Here is a 6,678-nt window from a genome sequence, read left to right as displayed (position 1 = left end):
TCAACTTTGATTGGCTTAAAATAAGAAGCTGTTGTAAATTTCTCCAGCAAGGCACGCAGGCACTGAAGAAATGAGTCTCCCCCCAGTAAAAAGAGAAGAATAACTACGTTAGGAGATGTTCCTAACGTAGTTGAATTGTTTATTTTTTCCCTTGAGCTTTCTTCCCCTAGAGCCCTTTACTTTTATCTATTGTAAAATTCCACTCACAACTTGAAATCTTATATATAAACTTTTTAATCTTCCTCCTACTCCCCCCTTTTTTTTTCTAGTAGTAACAGTTTTTAGTCTTCATTCTACTATTCAAAATTGTTGTCAGGAGAGTTTGCATACGTAAAATTTGTATAGGGAAAGTTTGTATTGGGATTACTTGCGTTGGGAAAATTAATAGAGTATAAAGCTCACCCGTCAGAAGACTTGTCTTATTTTATTTGATGTAAGTAATAATCTCACTTATATAATGACTAATGTGTTCGAACCAGAGGCAAAATAAACAACCAATTTGCATGGAAGAAGTGTTATTCACTTAATTATCAATTGTCTTTAGACTCTAGAAATGATGGATTATTCATATTGAGAAATACTCATGGAGGGACGAACAAGCATAACATAAATTAGCCAAGAGCAGTGATTTCCTCATCGTTATGAGCTAGAATGTGGTTGGATGTGGTGTGGTAAATAACTTAGAGGATTTGAGGAGGCACTCAAAGGTCGGATCGTACGAGAGCATGAAAAATGAGATATGTATGGGAAGAAAACTGTACAGTCCAGTACATTTGGAGCAACCTAGAATTGAAATAGAGAGATAAGAACGATGTTTTTCGTCTCTTCATTAATCTTCTTTCTTATTTGAATAGAAGGAAGCAGGCTGCACTACGTAGTCACTAAAGGGCATTGGATCACATAAGTTCTACCACAAGACTGAGGATTCATACTTCTGATGGATCTCAAGCCAAGTTATGAGAAATTATGAATGTGATTTATACACTCCTTCAACAAATTTTTGAGTGTATTTTCATAATTTAAAACAATGACATTTGAATATGTAACTTCATTTGTAATAGTAAACTTCAGAATTATTTATGAAAAAATATGTATAATACAACTTTATATATTCATTAATTCCAATTCAGAATGAGAATCCTGCTCCTAATTTATTAATGTGTATTACTAATATTAATGTCTGTTCCTTTGTCAATGTTTAATTCCATTAATTTATTTATTTGTTTTAGTAAATGTAAATACATATTTAAATAATATTGACACTCTCTATATTTCTTTTGCATTTAGTACTTAAAATCTATATCTAAACTGTAAAAATGGTTTATTTAATAAAAAGTCAAAGAGGAAATTGTAGATAATTTTAATTATATCTACAGAGTTAACCAAAAATCCGATCAAAAACATACTTGATATATGAAATGAAAAATGTAATATTATGTTCCACACTGTAACGCCATTGGATATCAACAGTGACAATATATGTATTTCCAAAACAGTAGGAGAACACTGTCATCCATTCAGTAGATTCAAACTCAAAATATACGTACAAAAAGTAAATTTTAAATGCCAAGATCTGACTTCACAATTATCCTCGTGCATTAAGAAATGTCCAATTCATTAAATTTGGCTCGTAGCATTCGAGACTGGGGACGGCAAACAAATCACGCCCTCCAATCCCTATTGGAAGATGTGGATATTCAATTCCCCATGACTACAGATTCTTGAAAAACGGAGAACAATTTTAACAATTTGATAGTGTTGAACACGATCCTGAAAGAATATTGATTTTTGGATCTGAGGGTGCATTAGAGGATTTCGCTTCATACGAAGATTGGCCTCTAATGGAACATTAAAATACAGCCCTGAAAATTATAACCAACTTTTTATATTGTACATAATTCTTGGATATGTATCGTTGCCAAAATTATTTATCTTATTCCCAAATAAGTATGAATATACATACAATATACTGTTTACTACTTTGAAGTATCTAAAAACATAATTATGTCCTCAAACATTAATAATTAATTTTTCAAAATGCAATTTTGAATGCCTAAGGAAATGTGTTTCCTGTAAAAAAACATTACGGGATGTTCATTCCATTTGTTTAAAAATATCTACAGACACATTGTAAACTTAGGGTTAAAATTGAGATATTCCAGTAAAGCCGATTTTTATTTAAAAATTAAATTTTTCAACGCTTTAGCATTTTTGTCAATTGCAAATGTTATTGATGGATTTGTTGAGATTGCCGATGACCGTGATTTAGAACAAGAGTTGATTTCTTGTTTTGAGATGCATTACATCGGCGGTTTGCAAGGCCAGGGAGAAGGAAGAAGGAAAGTGACGCCAACATTATCAATATAACTGTGGAATGTTAGCTCGAGAACAATTAATAACAAAATAAAAAACTAATAAAAGTCTAGAAGTATTCCAAAAAGCATTCAATGCTCAATTACTAATAAACATTCAAATCTTTGAAAATTGATAGTTTTTTTTTAAAACTTAAGTAGGCTTGGCATGAAAAAAAGTGATTTAGAATGTGGCAATATTGTACCAAAAAAACGTGTTAACAAACCCCGTGATCTAACATTGCAAGAAGTAATAGCACAATATAATCCCAATGAAAAAATAAAATCTCTGAAAGTAATATACTGGAATTTACATTCTATTTAAATATTTTATCTTATAGGTATATATGTACATATGTAAATAATTAGATATTAAATAAAACAAAATCTTAGTACAAATAATTTGGAGCAAATCTAATTTAAATGTGTCTGCAATTACATGTATTAATTATTTATGAAGGCATGTTACTATATTGTGTGATATTATAGGTAAATATCTAGAAAATAGTTTTTTGAAAATCATCAAGATTTATGGAAATTATTTCTAAAAAATATTTCGTAAGCATAGAATTATAACAATTTAAAATACAATAGCATTAAGAGAAATATAAGGCGCCTAATATGTTGGAAGGGCTGGAACATTTTTCACCCATATGTACCATAATAAACCATATTAGATAATTACATGAAGTGTTGAATAAAAAAAATATAGCCGTTTCATTAGGGTTTAAATATATATTTACATTTATTTAAACAAATAAATAAATTAATGGAATTAAACATTGACAAAGGAATGGACATAAATATTATTCGTAAATTTTAATAAAGTGGGAGCCAGATTCTCATTCTGAATTGGAATTAATGAATATATAAAGTTTTATAATACATATTTCTTGATAAATATTACTGAAGTTTACTATTAGAAATGAAGTTATATATTCAAATGTTATCATATCAAATTATGAAAATACACTCAAAAATTCGTTCAAGGAGTGTGTTCACTTGTTAATTTCTCACAACTTGGCTTGAGATCTATTAGAGGTATGAATTTTCAGTCCTGGATATATAATTTTTAGTGCCTCCTCGAATCCTTTCAGTGATTTGGCTGACCACATACAACCACCTCTTCTACTAATAGATCCTGGCTCATAACGAAGAGAAAATCACTTTTCTTCCCTAATCCGAGGTTATGCTTGTTCGTCCCTCCATGCATCTTATCCAATATGAATAATTCATCATGTCTATTGATAATTAACTATTAAGTAAATCGTACTTCTTCCATTCGATTTACTGTCATCTTTTTTTATTTTTCTTAAATCCTATATTTATCAATGATTATGTCTATGTTTTGAACACATTAGTCATTCATTAAATTATATAAGTGTATTATTTTCACTAAATAAAAGAAGGCGAGTCTTCCGGCGGGCGAGCTTTATCCTATACGAATTTTCCCAGTACGAGTAATCTCAGTAAAAACTTTCCTTATACAAATTTTCAATAGGTGAGCTTTCCTAGATCCCAAAAATTAGTAAGGAAGGGTTGATTGCATTAGCCAGTTAATTCGTATTAGATGAACACTCAATCTGTTTAATATTTTTTTCAGGTAGTAACATGAAGGGGAGATTGTATTGGCCAGTTAATTCATCTTGGATTGCTGCAATTCAAATCAAAAATTATTGGAATTTAATCTGTTCAATAAATTCAAAAAGTAATCTTATATAACTAATATTTTTAAGTACTCATAATCATTCTATTGACGCATTAAATCTCATGCAGGATACTAGATTATTTGGAAGTTAAGTAATTTTAAAGTTAATGTAATATAGTTGGTGCATGTATTAAGCTATCTTTGTGATTGGGAAGTTAGAAGTAGGTTAGCTTATTGATATAAGGTTGAACAAAGTTTAATTACAAAGGTTATCATAATAAACTTTTTATTTGTGATGAAAAAAACATTAACAAAAAATCAAAAAAATTATTCATAATTTTTTTTACCCACATGTTGGGAGGATTGTTCCATAGCTATCTGTTGATTGTTTACTGTTACTGATTATTCAGGATCTTTGCAATTTGTTGGGTTGTCTTCAAACATGCATAACTTTGGGAGTATTGCCGTACCAAATACCTATTCAATAGAGTAATTCTGACGACCACAACCTTTTTTATTAAGCCCAGGAGGCTACCAAACATTTTTTTTTGCGTTCTTGGGTTTTTTAAATTATTGTTCTGGAATAAATTAGGTACTTTTACATTCGATTCAAATAGACAAACATAAGTTATGAATAGAAATATTTATTCAAATTTTTAAATTATTTGACCACCAGCATTTTGTGTCCCAATGTGCCTCCCTCCCCCATGTGTCCGTGGAATGGACAGGCTCATACTAGTCCAATATATACAAAAATAAACTTTAGAATCTTCCTCCTCCTCTATCGTTTTTTTCCGCCTAGCAACAGTTGTTATTCTTCATTCTACTATTAAAAATTGGAAGGGAAGGGGAAACTGAATTATTGAGTTAATTCGTCTTGGATGAACACCTTTGAGAATTCAATCTGTTCAATAATTCTTCAGGTAGTAACATGAAGGGCAGATTGCATTAACCAGTTAATTCGGTTAGGATTGTTGCAATTCAAATATACACATATGCGAATTTAATTTGTTCAATAAAACAAAATAGTGACATTGTATAACTAATCTGACATATTACTTTGGTAATATTTTGAAGTTCCTATGTCCCAGAAACATTATATTGCAGCATTGGATATTACGCAAGATACTAAATTATTGGGAGGGAAAATAATTGCAAAGTTGTTTTGTGGTTGGTGTATGTATTAAACGATATTCCCTTTAGGCAAGTTATGAGTTATGTAGTTAATTGACATTGGGTTGAACAGGGTTTCATATACAAAGATTATTATAATAAACTGTTTATTTGGGATTCAAAAAAGTCAAAAATTTATTAATCATAAATTTTGTTTAACTTCATACTGAGAGGACTGTTACGTAGAAATTAGTTGATTATTTACTTCTACTGATTATTTGGTATCGTTGCAATTTGTTGGTTTTTCTTCAAAGCTGCGTAACTGTGGGAGCATTGCATCAGTTTATTGATATCTTCTACCTCTATCTACTATTAAAAATAAGAATTGAAGGGAAGATTGTATTAGCCAGTTAATTCGTATTGGATGAAAACTTATGAGAATTCAATCTATTCAAATATTTTTTAGGTAGTAATATGAAGGGAGATTGCATTAGCCAGTTAATTCCTGAAATGAGCACCTATGAGAATTTAATCTGTTCAATAAAGCAAAATAGTCTCATGGTATATTGTATAACTAATTTGACATATTACTTGAGTAATATTTTATAGAAGCATTGGATATTATTTGGAGGTAAAGTAATTTTAAAGTTGTTTTTTAGCTGGTGTATTTATTAAGCAATCTTCACTCTAGGCAAGTTAGGAGTAGTTTAGTTTATTAACATGGGGTTGAACAGGGTTTAATTTACAAAACCCTTCAGACCCACAAGAAATTGAAAAGAAGATCAAAAATAATTACATTCAATTCTGGATCTCTTTGATCATATTAGAACTAATTATAGTTATTTTTTTAATAACTTCAATAGGTTTTCCAGAATTTGATGGGACACTGTTGTCTCTCTGGGTGTGAACGGTAAAATTTTTCTATATATAAACAAAATACTTAAGTTACATTATCGAGTTGAATTCTTAACATTTTTTAATTATTTTGATACACTTTTTATTTATAATTGAAACAAGTAATATTTCTACTATGAAAAATTGATTAAAATTAATATAATAACTGTTTTATATGTGTGAAATACGATCAAGCAATTTGTATCTCTTAACAGGTATAAAGCAAGATTACAAGCCATACAATGACCTAAGTTCGATTTTCTATATTTTTATTCGTACAGTAAGCACATTTTTTTCTTTTTTGTTCAAACTCCAGTAAAATGTCCACTATGATTGTCAATTATAACAGATACATTTTTTCTTTTTGTTGGTCTAGACTACTGGGTTACCCTCTTACACCCTTCATAATATTCAATCAGACTCTTGTCAATTACAATTTTGAAGTCAAGAAGCGATAATTTATTTGGATATTTAAGGTTATAAACGATATAACATGGTAGATCTAGAAGATCAAAAAGATTCTTAGACAAAATTGTGTTGATGACTGAATTTAAAGTTATGAAACAGTTCTTTGATCTATGAGATTGACTCCCCCATGCCATTGCTGTAGAGCTTAATAATTGAAGGACAAAAAATTTGTGAACTTTCCGTTCAGATAGACTATGGACAGTG

At 29.7% G+C, this 6,678-nt stretch overlaps 2 long non-coding RNA genes across 3 annotated transcripts in view; one reads left to right on the top strand and one right to left on the bottom strand.

Annotated features, from left to right (window-relative positions):
- Nucleotides 1–201: 201 nt before the first annotated feature.
- Nucleotides 202–1,348, top strand: LOC139905853 (uncharacterized). Its single transcript, XR_011780943.1, has 2 exons — nucleotides 202–433; nucleotides 545–1,348. It is a non-coding gene; the product is annotated as an uncharacterized lncRNA (long non-coding RNA).
- A 2,572-nt stretch (nucleotides 1,349–3,920) lies between these two features.
- The window catches only part of LOC121121011 (uncharacterized), a 47,576-nt gene continuing 44,818 nt past the window's right edge, over nucleotides 3,921–6,678 (bottom strand). Inside the window, exons 4-5 of one of the 2 annotated variants that reach the window (XR_011780941.1) lie at nucleotides 4,351–4,577; nucleotides 3,921–4,005 (exon numbers count right to left, since the gene is read on the bottom strand). This is a non-coding gene — a long non-coding RNA (uncharacterized lncRNA). Of the gene's footprint in view, nucleotides 4,006–4,346; nucleotides 4,578–6,678 lie in introns of both variants that reach the window. The other variant, XR_011780942.1, reaches the window with a different exon arrangement.

This window comes from Lepeophtheirus salmonis, chromosome 6, assembly GCF_016086655.4.
Source record: "Lepeophtheirus salmonis chromosome 6, UVic_Lsal_1.4, whole genome shotgun sequence".
Taxonomy (NCBI): Eukaryota; Metazoa; Arthropoda; class Copepoda; order Siphonostomatoida; family Caligidae; genus Lepeophtheirus; species Lepeophtheirus salmonis.
This window is presented reverse-complemented; position numbering and strand designations above follow the sequence as displayed.